This window comes from Sapajus apella, unplaced genomic scaffold (genome assembly GCF_009761245.1).
Source record: "Sapajus apella isolate SASKATOON/1434 unplaced genomic scaffold, GSC_monkey_1.0 scaffold6, whole genome shotgun sequence".
In the NCBI taxonomy this organism is placed as follows: Eukaryota; Metazoa; Chordata; class Mammalia; order Primates; family Cebidae; genus Sapajus; species Sapajus apella.
The window spans coordinates 11,457,800-11,477,727 of NW_022436946.1; the positions used below are offsets into that span (position 1 = coordinate 11,457,800).

Below are 19,928 nucleotides of genomic sequence, written 5' to 3' on the forward strand. Positions count from 1 at the left end.
ATGGAAGCTGTGTTCTAGATAATAAATCCACATAGGAATGAGAAGGGAGAAACAGAAGTTGCTAATGTGTAATGAGGTCATAGACACAGGCACACTGAGGACTGGTGTTTGCAATGGACCCCTAAATAAAACTGACATTCCATCTCCAGGCTTGGATGTACTTAGGCTTCCCTTTTTTGGCAGCTTCTTTTGAAGCTGAATGCTTTTTTAGATCACATCAATAGCACATCCTAATTATCCAGCTAGGAAAACATTATTAAGAAACCTGAGGCAGGTTCTCAACACCACAAATTATCCTGTGAGGACAACCACAAAGAAAACTTACCCTTCCTTACACACCATGTTTTAATTACTCATTTCCATGGTTATCAGCTGCAGTAATCAATTCTCATTCATAGAAGATTTAAACCTGACATCTTATTGCTTTAGTCCGTCTTCACTATTCTCCCCCCCCATAAAATACACATGCACATTTCAACTCACAGGTGGTGATCTGCAATTTGAACTGGATTTCCATGCTGACCGCACTCATGCATAATTGGGCAATCACACTCACAAATGCATTGCTCTGAGAGGGCTGCATGATTTACAGCCAGAACAACATCTTAGGCAGGAAGGAGCCTATAACAAGGCACCTGAAAAATCAACACAGATTTTGTTCTGTTGAAAAACCAGATTTTTAAAAATTGGAGTTAATGCGTTTTTTAATTCACATTTGATCTTTTGTATAATTTGTAAAAGAAACTTCTAAGTTTTCAGAATAGTTTTATAAGCAAATTATCAGAGGCCTTGGATGACATTAGAAACTCAGTGCCAAAGATTCCTCTTTATAAAGATACCAGAAGTCATTCCTTTCATTGAGGACCAATTGAACATTTTAGATCCACAGTTTCTGTCTTTGTCACATGGATTCCTCCTCAGAGTCACAAGTTGCCTGCTGCATCTCCAGGACCTATTCAAGGTAGAAAGAAGAGGAAAGAGGGAGGGCTTTCTCTGAGTGAGGTTTTTTTTTGGGAGGTAAACTCTTTCTGGTGACTTCTGCTTTCATCACATTGGAACTGTACATATCTACTTCTAGCTGCCTGAGGGGGGTCTTGTGTTTTTTTATCAGGACACATGGCTGCCCTAGAAAGTAATTGGTGTTGTATTAGTAAGAAAGGCCAATGGATACTGGATTGGCACATAGTATATGCCACAGTATGCTGTTATTATTTTGCTGATTTTATTAGGATATAATTGTTTTGAAATAATTGCTCCCATTAAAATGGCAGTACTTTATGTGGCTTTGCTTAACTTTTTTTAGTTTCAAAGTTATAAACATAAACTTAGTACTCATTGTATTAGAAAGTAAAGGACAATTGTAATTTTGTTTTCAACTGTTGCCATTGAATGTGATCCATTTTTCTCTAACTCATCTTAGTGTTGTAAACTACTTAAAAGTCATGCCAAGTTAGGTGTCTATTTCACAGATTTTTAAAACATCATTCCACGGCCTCTTACGAAGCATCTACTTTTCTAGGAAGAATGGACAGCATGAAATCAGTGGATGAGAATGATAAGAAATACCCTCTGACCTCATAGAGCTTCTAATCTGCTGGGCCAAGTGGGGAGAGCGGTTGCTAACTATAATGAAAGGAAGCATGAAATACAAGCTAGATATGGAGGTTAGAGGTTAGAGGAAACATTTCCACAAGTCCTGTGGGAAGAGGTGACATTGGGGACATAAAACAAAGGTAGTGTTATTGTTTGATTTCCATGTTTTTAATTGTATTTTTATGAAACTGAATTCCTCTATTCAGTTTCTTGTCAGAACAGAAAGATCTTCTCACTTCAGTGGGGAAGGAAAAGGACTTTATGAGTCAAGGATGTCATTAGAAACACGTTAATTCCTTAGTCTCTTTCCCTCCTTGTTCCAGAGCTCTGCCAACTCCCAGTGCTTAAAATAACCACTTAAGGTGTGTGAATATGTTATGGATTTTAGTTTCCCCAAATAAAATACTGTAACCTAATCAAATTATCCACCAGTATGGAAAAAATTCTTAAAAAAAAAAAAATCGAAGCTCATAGAGCAGACATTGTCAATCTCTTTCCACACATCCTCTGACTCATCATTCATGTGCACACCCACAGATTGTGGTTGGCTTCTTTTCACATAATTAGAATCATACTATATGTATTGTTCTGCAACTGGCTTTTCCCCACCTCATAACATCTTTTAAAAATTCTTTTCTCCTCATTACACATGGCATAGTGGGTTTTTGTTTTGTTTTGTTTTTCAGTCAAGGCTGGTACCACCCTTACCTCGGGGTTAAAGTACACACACACACACACACACACACACACACACACACGAGCATTTTATGAAGAAATAGTTGGCCCAGAATACTAATAACATCTCATTGAGAAACAGTGATATGTGTACTGACAAGAAACTGAATTTGTCACATACGAAAAAGAAAATGATATGGAAATACCTGTTGTTCTTAATATTTCTTTTAAAAATTAAAATAATTTAAAAAATGTGATTATACCTTAAGTATTTTCTCATCAATGGCCAATGTCTTTAACATCTGCTGGTTTGCATGTGCAAGAGCATAGCACAAACTAGAATTGCTGGGTCAAAGGATTTGCATGTTCAGAATTTACCGATGCTCCCAAGTCACTCTCCACAATGGCTGTACAAAATTGCAGTCCTAATAACAGCATACACATTTTCCCACGTTTTTCAACATGATAGTATCAGTTAATTTTTTTTGCAAGCATAATAAGAAAAAAATAAAGTCATGTTTAAATTTCCATTTTCCCGTCCAAAAAAGTCTGCAACAGAGTACCTTCAGTTTCATGATAAATGACTAATTTGCTCTTAGATATGCAGTTTGTGCTCGTCGGCTCTGGATTTTCTGCTGCCTATTTCATTCATGTATCAAAAGCAGACTCATTTACAAATCAGTCACCTCTTTGGAGTGTGTTTTTAGTCCCATCTGCACAGGGTGTCACACTGATCCTGATTGGCAGGAGTAAATTTTATGAAGAACTATGAATTGGTGTTTGCAGAGAGAGAGCTGTATTTTCCAAACTGTGGTTGCTACGGCATCATTGGGTTGGTGAAACCAAATTAAGGACAATGAGCAATGTAAACAAAGCAATAGAATATAAAATATTGGAGAGTATCAGACAGTAACTGGGTAAGACATGATTCCTGAAACATTTGATATGTATTTGTGTGTTTTCAATATGTGTTTCTGTGTACATATATATACACATATAATATGAGTACTGTGTTTTGATGTGAAATATTTCCGAGTTAAGAAATACCCGTATGGAGAATCTCAGCTTTAAACATTTATTCAAAGCACAGTTTATTGCCCTGCCTGAGGCAACAGTTTCATACTTGATGGTGGCATTTCAGAAAGTAAGTTGTCAATCACATCAATATTTTGTGAAGCGTTAAAGACTAAGCCCTTTTTTTTTTTTTTTTTTTTTTTTGAGACAGAGTCTCGCTGTGTTGCTGGCTGGAGTGCAGTGGCACTATCTTGGTCCACTGCAACCTCTGCCTCCCAGGTTCAAGCGATTCTCCTGCCTCAGCCTCCCAAGTAGCTGGGATTACAGGTGCATGTCACCACACCCAGCTAATTTTTGTATTTTTAGTAGAGACAGGGTTTTCCCATGTTGGCCAGGATGGTCTTGATCTCGTGACCTCATCGTCTGTCCACCTTGGCCTCCCAAAGTGCTAGGATTACAGGAGTGAGCTACCATGCCCAGCCAAGACTAAGGCTTTTTAAGAGGAACTTGAATGCTCAGAGATACATGTCACCTATTTGGACTTGGAGATATAATAGGTATGGAAAGTCAAATTGTCTTGGGTGCAGAATGAAGAAGTGTTATGCCCTACTAAACTTAAATCTCACTGAGCAATTTAATTTTCCTTGCTCCAGTGCAGTTACTGAACTTGACTCTGTAGTAGCTGTTTTGCTCTGCAGGCAAGAGAATGCAGAGGAAATCCTTGAATTTCAACAGCTTCTCCCTGTGAGTGGGCACAAGTGCAACTGATTATCCAAAAGTAGTTGCTTAAACTAATTTAGACTATTTAGCTAACCTTAATCCCAATGCCGATCTTATGTTGCTTAGAAAATTACCTGTTGGTGATTATAATAAATGGAGGCAATTAAAATTTAGAAAAGTGATGGAACATTCTGCATGTGGGTGTATTTAATTATCTGGCAGATGTTCATATTCCTACAGTGTGAAACTTAAGGGTAAACAATGGCCTTTCTGTTAGAAATTCTATTCGCACTTTTGTGTTTCTCCCCTTTTAGAGGTAGGTATTTTCAATTGCTTAGAGAATAACAGTGATGATCTAACTAATTCGTTTTGCATTGTGTGTTTCCTAAGTGGTTATATATATTTTTTTGCTTGTTTTCAACTAATTCTAACTTTCTTACTTGCATTATTCTTGTTCAGTAATTGCATCTTCATAAAAAATGATATGAATGGAAATATGATTTTATTTTCTAGATTTTAAAATAATGTTAGAAAAATGGTCTTTTAAAGTTCTGTGATATAGCCATACCTTAATTCTAATTTTATGAGGTATTACTGATCCATTTTAGCAAAGGTAAACACAAAATGATAAATATTATTTTATCCAGCAAAGAAGATGAAGTGAAAGTTCTTTAAGGACTATCAACCAGAACATAAAATTATTGAATACTGATGTTCTGATACAGTTTCATGGTCTGTATTGTTAATAAGAAACAGAGAGAAGCAGTGAGTATATTTATTGTGTTACTTTAAATTTAGGCAAAAGTATTTAATCCCAAAAAAGTGTGAAATAATTTTATACTTATTCAGTCTAATCATATCTTTGAGATGGTATTTTCTGTTGATCTCATTTGTGTGTGGTCAGTGGTAGCAAGGTATCTGATACCTATTGTGATTTCTAATGGGCACTCCTGTCAGCGTAACTTTGCCCATGTAAGAGCTTTGAGCGCTTTGCTGATGGTGAATGTAATGACTGACATTTCTGTCATGTAGCTTCTGGAACGTTCTTAGGAGATCCTTCAGTTGAGTATATGGATAGTATATATGCTCTGGGTCCATGTTATTACTACTATCCTCTTCCCCTTGAAAACATTCCTTTCCATTCACCTTTCATCTAAAGAAGCTGCTGCTACATTTGGAAAGAGGAGACAAGGTTAGGGCTAGGTGATTTCTGAGTAAGTGTTGAAGTTTTGTTGTTTCTACAACTGTTTTATTTTGTTAATGTGCGTCATAACTTAAAATGATGTAAATGCTAATTAAACCAATTGGCTTGATGAAAGAAGCTTGCAGATTGCAAAAAGAAAGTCTTATGAATAGATGTTTAGAAATACAAAGGAAAACTGCCATACCACAATTTGTGCTCCAAAATTTATTTTGTGTTTCTTTGAATAGAATTTTTTGTTTTGCTTATTTAAATAATAAATGGAAAAAAGCTTGTCAACATTTAGATTAAACTGAAGAAATATCAATAAAGGTGAGTTGTAATACACATGAGTTTTTTATTTGAAAAATATTAGAAGTTGGCTGGCATGTGTAGCTATTAAAGCTTACCAGATGAGTTTTATGGCATGTTATCAAAATACGAGGTAATTTGGAACAACTTTGTTACAATCAGATCGAACTTGCTTTAATTAAGAACGACCCAAACACAAAGCCTTATGTGCTGGGGAGGAAAGCCCTCTATCTGCCAATCTTCTTCACCTACACCAAGTACACTGTGCAAGTGGATGCTAAGATAGGGCTTTTCCAAGGCCTGAACCCCTGGCTGATGTCCAGTGCCCTTTCCACTGTGACCTGGGGTAGCTTGAAGAAGGTTTTCCCTCTAGATGAGATTGAGCAGGTTTCCAACAAGGATGATATGAAGACTTTGCTGAAGAAAGCTGTGAAGGAGACCTATGAGATGGTGATGCAGTGCGTGTCCGCATGTTGGCCCACCCGCTGCATGTCATTTCAGTGCGCTGCATGGTCCAGTTTGTGGGATAGGAAGCCAAATACAGTGGTGTGCTGAGCTCCATTGGGAAGATTTTCAAAGAGGAAGGGCTGCTGGGATTTGTTGGATTAATCCCTTACCTCCTTAATTTGTTGGGCAATGTGGTTTTTTTGTGGGGCTGTAACCTGCTGGCCCACTTCATCAGTGCCTACCTGGTGGATGACAGCTTTCGCCAGGCCCTGGCCATCCGGGGCCACACCAAGTATGTGATGGGGATCGCAGTGAGCATGCTGACCTACCCCTTCCTGCTAGTCGGTAACCTGCAGGCTGGGCTCCCCTGTTACGCCTCGGTGTTCAAATCCTGGATTCACTACTGGAAGTACTTGAGTATAAAGGGCCAGCTCTTCTGAGACTCCAACCGGCTTCTCCATTGGGTGTCATCAGGATCATGCTTCGCCCTGGAGTAACTTGAATCATCTAAAACATGGTCTCAGGACCTGGGCACCAACAGTGAGGCCTGACCGTCTTGGGATACCTGCAAGATGACTCCAACCCAGCAACAACCAGGTGTGTTCCAGCCCAGCCGGGCTTCAGTTTCCATATTTGCCATGTGTCTGTCCAGATGTGGGGTTGGGTATGGGTGGGGCTGCACCCAGTGGATTGGGTCACCTGTTAGACCTGGTGAAGGTGAGGAGAGATGGGGATTTGGCACAATCTCTGTACCTCCTGGATTTGCTGAGTCTGTCTTGTGCAGAAGGCCAGAGAATGGCATGTGGGGGCCCAGGTTGGACAGGGAAAGGCTAATGGGGTCAGACCACACCCTGTCTACCTCTCCAGTCAGCCCAGTGCATATCCTGCAGCTCAGCTGGGAGCATCATTCTCCTGCATTGTAAATAGGGTGTGATTCCCTGGCACACGGCCATCATCATGTCTAGGCCTATGCTAGGAGGTGGATGCCAGGCCCTGCCTGCATTTTTCTCAGTACTGCTCTTCTGATATGAGGGCAGCTCCTTCCTCTGGATGGGAAATCATGTGACTACTCAGAATATGTTCTCCTCATCTAATGCCCAAATGGTGATGCCTTGCGTACAGGATCTGGTTACCTGTGCAGGTGTGAATACCCAGAGGTTGGGCAGATCAGCATTTCTAGTCCTACCCAGTTTTAAAGTTCGTGGTATGATTTGACCCCATCTCCTGCAAATATAAGTAGTGGTGTTGAAAAAAAAAAAGAATTCCCTGGGTTAGAAGGAAATAAAGATATTTTTACATATAGGTCCAATTTAAGGAAGATCCATAGAGGATCAAGCTTCAGAATGGCTTCATTGACTTGAGGAAGTAAAGCTATTAAATATAAAGGGTGTATGGAATGAGAGTATTCACTTCTTTCTGACTAGATGAAGAGACTGACTAGATAAAGTGTATAGATAGACTTACTAGATGAAGTGTATAGAACCCACACCCTCCCAGGCCAGTGGTCTGCGAGAGGTTCTGGATGAAAGGTTAAGAGATTGCTTGCTGCTCTTGTCTTTCCACTGATTCTACTGGTTAACCTGACACTCACCCTATTGGTGGATGAAGTGTAGTGTACAGGTATTGATCGACTTACGACCTATACAACGTACGACCATTCGACTTTACGACCACAATCGCTAGCCACTACTGCTCCGGGTCTGGCAGCGCAAACGTTGCCCAGCTGGGCATACGACAGTGCGGACCAGCTTCCGGCAGCACTACCATCTCTGCGTGCACCATTTCAACTGTTATCCCAGACTCGATACAGCAATTTGTGTTTTGTGTCTTGGATATTTTTCATCAAACCCCTCCCAATAAACTTCTTATACATTTCGAAGCAATGGACCCAAACATCGAATGATTTGCAAGGATTGAACGGATGGCGCATGATGTGTTCCGTCCGTATCGTGAAATTTATGAAGAAGGAAAGAAACATACAATACAGACAAAGCTCACCATGTTTATGAAAAAACCAACTCCTTTAAACCCAACTGCTGCCTCAGATGATGACATCAACGATCCGCAGCCAAGCACCAGCGGCCCAATAAAATGTTTCGTACATGTTTATATATTTTGATATGTTTTGCAATTGGGAAAATGTTTCCTATGGTATTTTTTACACCTGTATTTTGTATTTTTGTATGCACCTGTATTTTGTAATTTTGTATGTTTTACAAATATTAAACCAGTTGTACTGGTAATGCGGTGTTTTACTTAAACTTGACGAATGTAAAAATAAGAAACAAAATGGCGTAGAGATGATACAAATGGCATAAAATGAACAAAGAAAATTATGATATACAACAATAATGAAAGAAAATTATGATAAAATATGACTTAAAGATTTTTATAACATCGTTTTACAATACTGTACATATTGTAAATTTGTACAGATAGTGGGAATGTTCCAGGCCTACTCAACTTACGACCAAATTGTGTTACGACCGGTCTGTCGGAACCAATTGTGGTCGTAAGTCGAGCACTAGCTGTATACACTTTCCCATAATAAACCTGGTGTATCATTTCCCTTGTTCAGCTTCTTGAAGATTATGCGTTACATAGTAATAACTAAGCCTCTATATACAACTCCTTGATAATTTTACCAATACACAACTTACATTAAAAAGGTATATGAAGGTCTACATTTTTATACTAATGCTATTTAGATATGCTGTTTTATAGTTGACTATATTCATCCTTCACCCCAATCTACTACTCATCTATTGACTTGCTTTCAAATATTTTCCCAGAAATTAAAAATTCTTGCCTCTCCTATGCTGATAGCCCCCAGGAATACAGTATAAGTTCTGAAGATGAAATATAAATTGGTCTTATGACCTGTTACAGTGAGGGCTCCAAGAAAAGTACTCCTTTCAGTATTTACACCATTGGGTAGGCCCTTCCTGTTTGTGGCATAAGTCTGAGACTTTTTTTTTTTTTTTTAAAGGGTTACGCTGTAACATACTTTATTGATTTCCTCACTCTTTTTTTTTTTTTTTTTTGAGACGGAGTTTTGCTCTTGTTACCCAGGCTGGAGTGCAATGGTGCGATCTCGGCTCACTGCAACCTCCACCTCCTGGGTTCAGGCAATTCTCCTGCCTCAGCTTCCTGAGTAGCTGGGATTACAGGCACGCGCCACCATGACCAGCTAATTTTTTTGTAGTTTTAGTAGAGACAGGGTTTCACCGTGTTGACCAGGATGGTCTCGATCTCTTGACCTCGTGATCCACCCGCCTCAGCCTCCCAAAGTGCTGGGATTACAGGCTTGAGCCACCGCGCCCGGCCCAAGTCTGAGACTTTAACTGATAAAATCAGCAGAATCGATAGTGGGCATGTTCCAGGCCTAAGCTTTGAGAAGTCCCAGCAATTATATCTGAGAAGTCCAGTTATTTTAGTGGGAGGTCACATGAATGGAGAGAGGCCCTAGGACTACATGGGGTTGGGGAGAGGGAGGCTTGGCTGTCCAAGTATCCTAGCTGGTCTCCATCAGCTAAATGCAGCCTCATGTGATGACTGGGGAGCTGAGCAGAAGAACTGTTCAGCTGAGCCTTGCCATAGATTGCAGAATCTTGAGCAAAACAAACAATTACTTTTTTTTAAGCCATTAAGTTTTAGGGTGGTTTGCTATGCAGCAATAGATAAATGGAAACACTCCTTTGTTGATATTTATTGATAGGTGTATTTTAATAGCTACTTAGCAACAGTGTGTATGTACAATCTGAAAAGTTAAAATGTAAATTACTGCTAATCAGCTATAAAAATAACTTAATCAATGTATTATGTGCTGTTTACTAATATAGTTACACCAAGAGGGAAGGAAGCAAAGAAATTGAAGAGATTTGAATGTCACTCAGTGCTATTATAATTAAACGCAAGCTTCCACACCATGATTCATTAAAAATAGTGGTGACTTTGAAAAATTTGGCAACAATTTAAACTGCAAAGTTGAAAAAGAAATATATGTGAGAAAATTAGACACTGGTACAGGAGCTCACACCTGTAATCCCAGCATTTTGGGAGGCCAAGGCAGGTGGATCACTTGAGGTCAGGAGTTTGAGACCAGGCTGGCCAACATGGTGAAACCCCATCTGTAGTAAAAATGCAAAAATTAGCCGGGCATGGTAGCGGGTGCCTGAAATCCCAGCTACTCACAAGGTGGAGGGAGGAGAATCACTTGAACCCAGAGGTGGAAGCTGCAGTGAGCCAAGATTGTGCCACTGCACTCTATCCTGGGGGACAGAGCAAGTTTCCATCTCAATAAATAAATAAAATGAGAAATATTTTTTAATGGGATCAGTTTTGAAGTTCTTTTTCCTTACAAAATTGTTTTCCATTGACATTTCAAGCAAAATGCCTCTGTAGGTTGACTGATTACAAATGTTTTCCCTCAAGCACACCAGCTTCTAAATCTGTCTGTAAGCTGCTTTCTTAAAAAAGTGAATAAGCTTAGGAAATAATTATTCCTCAAAGTACACAAAACTCCTGAGCAAGCTTTTGTTCTATAGACAGATCTGATTCATCAAGAAACATCAAGATAATTGTCACGATTTAAAATTTTGAAAGAAACCCAGGAGTCTTTGGCTTAAATATAAAACTTCCTGTTGCTTTCTTGGCATGATGCCTCTAGTTGAATATTTTGTGCTGTACGTTGCTCCATTTTTTGTTTTGTTTTGTATTTTCGCCCCCAGGACAGGAAACTACAGAACAAAATATATTCATTTTGGTAACCAGTGCTGGTCCTTTGGTGACTCACTGTGTTTGGGAGATTAGTACAGAAAGGAGAAGCTGAGAGTTGGATGCTGTGTCCTCTGGATGCAAATGATGACCGAGATTTTATGCTTCCGTCACAGATATTTGTAAAACTGGGAATCAAAATTTAGACACATGGAGAACAACATTCACATTAAAGTACTCCTGTTCTCATAGTTCATTTATTTCAGGCAGTAATATGCGCCATTATAATTAAAATTCTTAATGGCCTCTAACAGTTCTTATTTGAATACACCAGTGTTTCCTCCCTCTTGGGACTGTGTGATTGTGTAAAAGTAGAGAAGTGTTTTCTTACTAGGTTGTAAGCTGCAGGAGAGCAGAGTCATATTTTATTTGCTCATGACTGTAAACCCAGAATGGAGGACAGACCCTAGCATTTGTAAGCACACACTCAAATTTTGTTTGAATTAATGAATTTAGCTTTTTAATCAGTTTACCCCTCACTCTTTATCCTCAGGAGTTGCTGATTTAGGTAGAACTTTATCAATTTTGGATTGCCAGATTATATTGAGGGAGTTATTTTCCTATTTCTTCCTCAATGGATGGTCACTGATTTATTCTACCACCCAAGACTAGAAACATTGGTAAGATTCCGCTCCCCCCGACAGAGATGGTCTTGCTGTGCCGCCCCGGCTGGAGTACAGTGGTGCAATCTGCAGGGACTCACTGCAAACTCTGCCTCCCAGGCTCATGCTGTCCTCCTGCCTCAGCCTCCCAAGTGGCTACTTGATAAGAATTTTTAATTCAAGTACCTGTGTATGCTAAGTCTTTTCAATATATTATTTCTAATCCTCACAACAGGTTCTTTGGAGTTAGGGGTTAAAAATATTGGTGTAGTTAATTTTCTTATAATTCCATATTGAAAACCTATAACAAGGGATTTATGTGGTATGTAACCAGGGATTTGTGTGGTATGTTAAGAATGTTAAGATGTTTCTGGAATTACTGAGTTGGAAGATGCTTGAGTAGGAAAGATGCATTGGAAAGGCTGCTGTATTCCTATAATTGCACGACAAGAGGAAATTTGTAGGGTCTTGAGAACTTGTACTAAGATTCTATGGTAACTGCCTGTATTTAAGTTTTTCTCCCACCTGAAAAAGTATAAAGAAATGATGGCTCTAGGTTCATCTTTTTGCTGATTATATCATACTCTCATTCATTTAAAATGTTTTTAACATGTATATATACATATATGTTAAGCACTTATTTTCTGCCAGACATCTTTTAAATTCTTCATGTTCCTCAGTGAACAAAAAGACCAAAATTCCTGCTCTGGTGATGTTTGTGTGGGCAGATAGAAAAACGCTACAATAACAAAATCCATATTATAGTAGGTGATAAGGTGATTAGTGCTGTAGAACAAATAAAGCAGGCTAACGGACATCTAGGAGAGATAGAGTGGATTATAATTTTCAGTAGCTGGCAGGCCTCATTAAGGTGACTTTTGAGCAAAGATGGGAGAGGAGTGGGAGAACTTTCGTGGCTGAGGGAAGGGTTAGAGTGCTGAGCATCTGGGCCCCAGCTGCTTGGAGAAATGGGTTGACGGTTCAGTGTGGTCCACACTGCTGCCAGATCGTGCTGGTGTTTGTGGACCTTATTGAAAATGATTATCATATATAACTATCATCCTGTCATCAAATCATACAATAACATTAAATAGAGACATCATTAGAACAGAACCACATAGTAAGATGTGACCTGGAAACATTTCTTTTGCCCTTTATGGTTTTAAAAGTTTATACACATCATGCTGTGCCTCAGTGACAGATGACTCCTGTTCTAGAATTCATGGTCAGGTCCCTAGAGGGCTTTTAGATGTTTAGGTTTCAGAATTATTGACTCTGTTTTCAAGGTTAAAGACAATATAAATTAGCTAATTAGGATAAAAGAGTTGAAATAAAATTCCTTAAATCTGTGCCTATACATAAGTACTCTACCAATATTAATTGACTCTAGAACAAACATTTTAAGTTGGTAGATACATTTAAAATATGTACCCATGTAGAAAACACATCAATCAAGTTGACTTTCATTAAGAAATAATTTATCTTTTTTCTCATTCATTTTGTTTATCACCTAGTTTCCTTATCTCATAGTCAATGCTGCTTTTAAGTAAAAACCAGATTTTCAGATAATGACAGTATTCATAACACAGCAATGCCTGTTTCTCTTTTTTGAAAAGGTGGTTTTGTGTGTTATATGTTTTTAAGCTTTTCCATACAGATCACTTTTTCAGCTATTTGATACTTTGGAAGAAATTGCTTCTTATTGAATATTATAATTTGAAAGTGTTTTTGAGAATTTTGCAGTCTTGTTCAATGATTTCCTTTTTTTAATGACTAATAATATAAATTTGAAAAATAAGTTTTGTTTATAGTAAAAAGATACAATTCTCAAATAGCCAAAATACTTTTCTGAATCCCAAGATAAAGTTTGTTTTGAAGGCATCTGAGCTGCTTAGTTTTTTGTTGTTTTGTTTTGCTTTGTTTTGCTGGAGCGTTGCTCTGTTGCCCAGGCTGGAATGCAGTGGCACAGTCTTGACTCACTGTAGTCTCCACTTCCCGGATTCAAGCAGTTCTCCTGCCTCAGCCTCCTGGGTAGCTGGGATTACAGGCTCCTGTCACCATGCCCAGCTAACTTTTGTATTTTTAGTAGAGACGAGTTTTACCATGTTGGCCAGGCTGGTCTCAAACTCTTGACCTCAGGTGATCTGCCTGCCTTGGCCTTCCAAAGTGCTGGGATTATAGGCATGAGCTACCAAGCTGCTTAACTTTTACTGAAAGTGTAAGCCCTCCAATTCTGTTAAAATAGTACATAATTTTGATGACTGAGATTTAAGCATACTATTTGTCAAAGGTTCTAAATGCTAATTCAGGTATGTTTCTGTCTTATGCAACGCATATAGTATGTATGGGTTTGAATATTGGCTCTGCTAGTTTTAAAGATGTACCCTTCTTCAGGCTGATTATTTAATTGTTAGACTGAGTTTAATGTTGGATACACATTATTATGTATTTGTCCAGACACAGAAAATGTCAACATGAAGAGTGAGCCCTAACGTGAATGGTGGACTTTGGCTGATAATGACGTGTCAAGTAGGCTTATCAGCTGTAACAAATGCACCACACGTGGGGGATGTGGATAATGGAGGAGGCTGTGCAGGTGTGGGGCGTGGGGAGGTTGGGATCTGTATCTCCCTCTCAATTTTGCTGTCAACCTAAAATTGATCTAAAAAAATAAAGTCTTAGAAAAGGAACTAATGATATTTATACCTACAGAATTGTGAAGAGGAAAAACGATGCTGGCAGAAGGCCCAGCACAGTGCTGGATGCATAGTAAGCCCTCAATAAATGGTAGCTGCTGCTAAAAAATATCATCTCACTTACTGTATTATATTGACTTGATCTGTTTTCTTTAAGACATCTTTAAGATGTCTTCTACCTGGTGTTTAAGCTCATGGTAGGGATAGGTAAGCTTAAAATACCAGCCTTTTGAAAATAACCACTTGTGTTTGATGAGGACGTTTATGAAGCAGATCCAATATTTAAAGGCATCTTAGAGTGAAATACTTTGGGAATGATTACCCTTTAATTATGGCGTCTTTCTTTGAACTCTCAAGTTTCCTTTTTATGATCGTCTCCCCCCAGCGACCCACCGCCCTTATCTCCGTGTGCCTACATCACAGTCTGAGCCTTCTTTTGGCTCTCCCTACTAATTACCACCTGCCTCTGCCGCTGGCCTCTTCACTGCTGTTCTAGTCTTTACATTATTGCCAGACTCAGTGCTCTAAGATATCACTCTACTCTTTTATTTTCTTAAAATTTATGTTGTCTTAGAAAAACAGAAACAAAGAAACCAAGCCTGAACTCTTTTGCCTAAACTTCATGGTTCACTACAATCTGGAATAGTCATATTTTTCCTTTATTCAGTTTGACCTTCCATGATTTCTAAACCATTTAGTGGAGACACACAACCAACACTATGCATTTCACACGAGTTCCTTCAAGCTTTTTTGCCTGTGCCATTCTTTCCTGTTAGATGGTTCTTCATCTTCTCTGCCTTAAGTCAACATTTTATAAGGGCGTAGTCAAATTCTGTGTTTTCTTCAAAGTCTTTTCCTGACTTATCCAGGGTTTACTGTTTCCCTCTATGTATAAAATTGTAAATTAATTAGAGAATGTATACAGCACTAAGTGCTCATTTGAGGAGAAATACAAATTTTAAAAAAATTTCTAATTTTTATGGGTGGAGAAATATAAATTCTTGTAGAATTAGGTATTCTCTCACAGAGTCTGGCCAAGTATTGACAACTGAAACATTTAAATGATTTGATTCTCAGCTTACTTTTAAAATTTTATTTTTTTGTATAAATTTGGGAGCATAATTTAATATGATATAAGGGAAAGTTTAATGAGATGTCAACTGAATTTTAAAAAACTCATTTGTGATAAAGTAAGCATGATACCTTAATTTTTTTCTTTCCTCTTATAGTCTGAAATGATATGTTAGAGAACATGTAAATTTGTTTCCACTTCAGAAAATTTTATGTGGAAGAAGCATTAAAATATTTATAGAAATCGAAGATATAGGAGACAGAGAGAAGGTGGGGACTGAGAGTAAGAGAATATCTTTTCGGACAGGAGTAGAAAGGGGCTTTGTATCTTCACAGGCCAGAAGAATTTGCCAAAGAATAAGGGACACTTGATCCTGTAAGGGAGGAAGAAAGGTTGGGTCCGGTATTGCTGGGAAGGCAGTTCATGGGTTTGGATAGGGCATGCTGAAAGCAGAGGAGTTCCACTGACTGCCATGATTTATTTATTTATTTTCTTTCTTTCTTTCCTTCTCTCTCTCTCTCTTTCTTTCTCCTTCCTTCCCTTCCTTCTTTTCTTCTTTTCCTTCCTTCCTTTCCTTTCCCTTTCCTTCTTTCGCTCTCGCTCTCGCTCTCACTCTCCTCCCTTCCCTCTCCTCCCTTCTCCTCCCCTCTCCTCCCCTCTCCTGTTACCCAGGCTGGAGTGCAGTGGCGTGATCTCGGCTCTCTGCAACCTCCGCCTCCTGGGCTCAAGCAGTTCTCCTGCCTCAGCCTCCTGCGTGGCTGGGATTAAACGCATGTGCCACCACACCCAGCTAAGTTTTGTACTTTTGGAAGAGATGTGTTTTTGTACTTTTGGAAGAGATGTGGTTTCACCATGTTGGTCAGGCTGGTCTCAAACTTCTGACCTCATGATCTGCCTACCTCAACTAAGAGGGGCAACAGTCTTCATCAGCTGAGATTGGTTTTGGGGTGGGAGGACTGTTTTGTTTTCCATTAGCTTTTAAATTCTGCCTTTAACCAGGTCTACAATATTGGAAACATTATTTGTCAGTTGAAAAACCATTGCGCATTGATGTCAGCAAAGCTGACGGTTTGTGTATGTTCAGAGAATTCAGTCTGGTAATGGATCAGCTCATGTGCTTGAATGGGTTCAAGATTGAAGGTGGCCTCGGTTTTATCAACCAGTAAACACAGTTTACCCTTGAATAACTGGGACTGGGGATTAGGGATACCAACCTTGTGCATTCGAAAATCTGTATATAACTTTGACTTTCTGAAAACTTAACTACTAATGACTGTCTGTTGACCAGAAGCCTTATTAATTACATAGTCAATTGACACATGATTTGCATGTTACATATATACTGTATCTTACAGTAAGGAAAGCTAGAGAAAGGAAAATCATAAAGAAGAGAAAATATATTTACTATTCATTGGTGGAAGTGGATCATCGTAAAGCTTTTCATCTTTATTGTATTCTGATGAGGCGGAAGAGGGATTGGTCATGCTATTTCAGGGGTGGCAGAGGCTGAAGAAAATCTGCATGTAAGTGGATCCATGCACTTCAAACTTGTGTTGTTCAGGGGTTATTTGTATTTTTGAAATGTATGCTACATGCTAGACATTTTAACAGGTGCTATGAAAATGCTGAGAAATACTAAGAAGTTGTAGAATAAGTTTGTTTGCCATAGCCTAAAATTAGAATAGTTGAGCTCCTTTCACTTTCTAGCTATACCGCTTTGTAATGTAAGGGAACTTTTGCCTTGGGGTTTCCATCACTGTGTAATAGAGGGTGCAGACTAGATGGGCACCAAGATGCTACAAGATGGAGAAAAACTAATCCATACTTGGTATAGACAATAAGACCTCTAGATTATTCAGAAGGGGGAAGTGTTAAATGTGCAGGGCTTTACCAATTTGCATGTAACACAAAAAGTTCAAAGATAAGGTTGTTTGCATCTCTCCATGAGATTATAGTCTGTGCAATACAATGATGAGAATTTTGAAATACTAATAGAACTTTATCAGGTATTTATGATGAAATACAGCATTCTGGAGAAAAAGCTGCATTTCATGAAATAAAAAGCTAAAATTTGAAAATGGTTTGTAGGAATGAGAAGCTTAAACATCAATTCTTAAAAAGTCTACGAGGAAAAGTTGTTCTAGGGGAATTATTTATTTGTGGTGAATAAAATATACTTTATACCAAATTCTCAAGTTTTTAGATAATGTGTTTTATCTTTAAGATATTTTCATGGATTATCCATAATTGTTCCCAGGAGTAGGTACAGAAAAGAAGTAATTTGACAGTGCTTCCAGATGGCTCTTAAAAAAATAAAAAAAAATTCCTTCAAGTTCTTGATTCCTAACACTATGCATTTTGTTATATCTCCAAACAAATCAGGTAATTCTGATGTAAGTATGAATCTGCTGTAACCCAGGTTTAACTTTATTAAAACAGATGGTCCAAAAAAAGAAGAAAACTATTTTACCATCCCCTGTGGGCAAAGCTCAAACTTATTTATCCCTATCCAAAGGCAGTTTCTCTCTGTTTTGGCTTGACTGCTGGGAGCCCAGAACTCTTAAAAGATGTTTTCTTGAAAATAGTGAGCTCTTTTCTTGTCTGTCCTAGTATTCTTGGCTGAGTTTCCTGTATTCTGGCTGCTCCTACTCATTAATATGCAGCTTGATCCATAGTGGCTGGGAAGACAGCGGAGGGTTGGAAGTTAGTGCAATGAAAGCTCCTATGCGGGCTTTCTGAGGAAAGATGCAAATGTACCCAGGAATAGTGTAACCAAGTTTCATTTTCTCAGGTCAGTTGAATAATTGACGCTTTCAACAAATTTAAATAGAAAGTTTCTTTTTCTCTTTTTCTTTTGATGGAGATTCAATTAGGACTTTACTTTTCTGCCTCCTTGACAGTAAGTACACTTTTCTTGTTGAAAATGAAATGATTAATCAAGATAGGCACTGCATGTATCTTTTTTTAATTTTTAGTTTTTGTGGGTGCATAGTAAGTGTATATGTTTATGAGGTATATGAGATTTTTTTTTTTTTTTTTTCTTTGAGACGGAGTTTCGCTCTTGTTACCCAGGCTGGAGTGCAATGGCGCGATCTCGGCTCACCGCAACCTCCGCCTCCCGGGTTCAGGCAATTCTCTTGCCCCAGCCTCCTGAGTAGCTGGGATTACAGGCACGCGCCACCATGCCCAGCTAATTTTTTGTATTTTTAGTAGAGACGGGGTTTCACCATGTTGACCAGGATGGTCTCCATCTCTTGACCTCGTGATCCACCCGCCTCGGCCTCCCACAGTGCTGGGATTACAGGCGTGAGCCACCGCACCCGGCCTATGAGATGTTTTGATACAAACATGCAATGCATAATAATCACATCATGGAAAACGAGGTATCCATCCATTCCTCAAGCATTTATTCTTTGTGTTACAATCTGATTATATTCTTTTAGTTTAAAACGTACAACTATTGACTCTAGTAACCCTGTTGTGCTATCAAATACTATGTCTTATTATTTCAATTTTTTTTGTACCCATTAACCATTGCCCACCCACCCCACTGCCCTTCCCAGCATCTGATAACCATCCTTCTACTCTGTAACTTCCTGAGTTCAATTGTTTTAATTTTTAAATCCCATAAATAAGTGAGAACATGTTATGTTTGCCTTTCTGTGCCTGGTTTATTTCACTTAACATAATGACCTCTAGTTACATCCATGTTGTTGTAAATGACAGGATCTAATTTTTTTTTGAGACAGATTCTTGCCCTGTCACCCAGGCTGGAGTGCAATGGGGTGATCTTGGCTCACTGCCACCTAGCCTTCAAGTCATTCTCCTGTCTTAGCCTCCCGAGTAGCTGGGATTACAGGTGCGCACCACCATGACCGGCTAATTTTTTTTTTTTTGGTATCTTTAGTAGAGACCGGGTTTTGCCGTATTGGCCAGGCTGGCCTCAATCTCCTGAACTTGGGATCTGCCCTTCTTGGCCTCTCAAAGTACTGGGATTACAGGCTTGAGCCACCAAACCCGGCCGTGGATCTGATTCTTTTTAATGGCTGAATAGTACTCCATTGTGTGTAAGTAACACATTTAAAAATCCATTAATCTGTGAATGGACACTTAGGTTGCTTTTAAATCTTGGCTATTGTGAATAGTGCTGCAACAAATATGGCGGCTATCTCTTTGATGTATTTTCCTTTCTTTTCTTTTGGGTATATACCTAGTAAGATTGCTGGATAACATGGTAGCTCTGTTTTTAGATTTTTGAGGAACCTCCAAACTGTTCTCCATAGTGGTTGTATTTATTTACATTCCTACTAACTGAACGAAGGTTCCCTTTTCTCCCCATTCTCTGTAGCATTTGTTGCCTGTCTTTTGGAAATAAGTCATTTTAACTGGGGTGAGATTGATTTGCATTTCTCTGATAATCGGTGCTGTTGAGCACCTTTTCATATCCCTGTTAGCCATGTCTTGTTTTGAGAAATGTCTATTTAAATCTTTTGCCCATTTTTAATCGGATTAGATTTTTTTTTTTTCTGATAGAGTTGGGTTCCTTAAATATTCTGGTTACTAATCGCTTGTCAGATGGATAGTTTGCAGATATTTTCTTCCTTTCTGTGGGTTGCCACTTCACTTTGTTGATTGTATCATTTGCTGTGTAGAAGCTTTTAAACTTGATGTGATCCAATGTGTTCTTTTTGCTTTGGTTGCCTGTACTTGTGGGATATTGCTCAAGAAATTTTTGCTCAGACCAATGTTCTGGAGAGTTTTCCCAGTGTTTTCTTGTAGTAGTTTCCTAGTTTGAGGTCTGAGACTTAAGTCTTTAATCTACTTGGATTTGATTTTTTTAT

At 38.7% G+C, this 19,928-nt stretch overlaps 1 protein-coding gene and 1 pseudogene across 3 annotated transcripts in view; both read left to right on the forward strand.

Moving 5' to 3' along the window:
* NHSL1 (NHS like 1) overlaps window positions 1–19,928 on the forward strand; it is a 264,623-nt gene that overhangs the window by 34,184 nt on the left and 210,511 nt on the right. The window lies entirely within an intron of this gene.
* Window positions 3,676–8,907, forward strand: LOC116549220 (annotated as a pseudogene). Its single transcript, XR_004267755.1, has 2 exons — window positions 3,676–7,553; window positions 8,470–8,907. The product of XR_004267755.1 is annotated as a mitochondrial carrier homolog 1 pseudogene (transcript).